The following is an 831-nucleotide window of genomic DNA, read 5'->3' on the forward strand; positions in this document are numbered from 1 at the left end:
CCTTGTACATTGTCTGATCTATGTCTCCATCACATTCCCTGTTCCATGTAGATGCATCATTGCTGATCTCATGCACAGAGCCATACAATTAGCAGAAAATGGTCTCGGTCGATTTGAAGATATGGTTACTTGTCCCTGCGAAATTAAAAAAAATATAATGTTTAATGCATTCAGAATACCTGTGTTAAAATGAATGCATTTTGTAACAAATACAGAATTTGCTGGTAAAGCTCGGTAGGTCTGTCAGTACCCAGATGCCTTTTTACGTGCTGTATTTGTACCAGCCTCCACCACTTCCTCTAGCAGCTCATTCCATACACACACAATCCTCTGTGTGAAAAGGTGCACCTTAGGCTTCTTGAAAATCTTTCCCTCTCACTTTCAACCAATGCCCTCTGGCATTGAACGCCCCTAGCCTGGGGGAAAACCCTGACTACTCACCCTACCCATGACCGTTCTGATTTTATAAACGTTTACTGCTGTGAAATGTGACTCCAATCAACACGAATAGCTGTGCTTTCATTCATCTCGGGCCTAAATTCTGAAATGCAATACTGACACCTCTTCCTTATCTATCAAGTCACAATTCTAAATCCATTTTAGTCAGTCTGTTCAGAAGTATCATGAAACACTTCTGTTGGATTTACACCTAGATCTTTGTGCCCAGAGTAGGGACACTAGCATCACCCGGCAGTACCCATAAAGCGGTAACATATTCTCCTGTGTGTTTGCTCATCAAACATGTGTTTGCTCATCAAGCATGTGTTTGCATGCTGTGACATACCTCTGCAACAGGCAGGACTTGAATTCAGAATTTCTAGATCAGAGCTT

Source organism: Chiloscyllium plagiosum, chromosome 8, assembly GCF_004010195.1.
Source record: "Chiloscyllium plagiosum isolate BGI_BamShark_2017 chromosome 8, ASM401019v2, whole genome shotgun sequence".
Classification (NCBI taxonomy): domain Eukaryota; kingdom Metazoa; phylum Chordata; class Chondrichthyes; order Orectolobiformes; family Hemiscylliidae; genus Chiloscyllium; species Chiloscyllium plagiosum.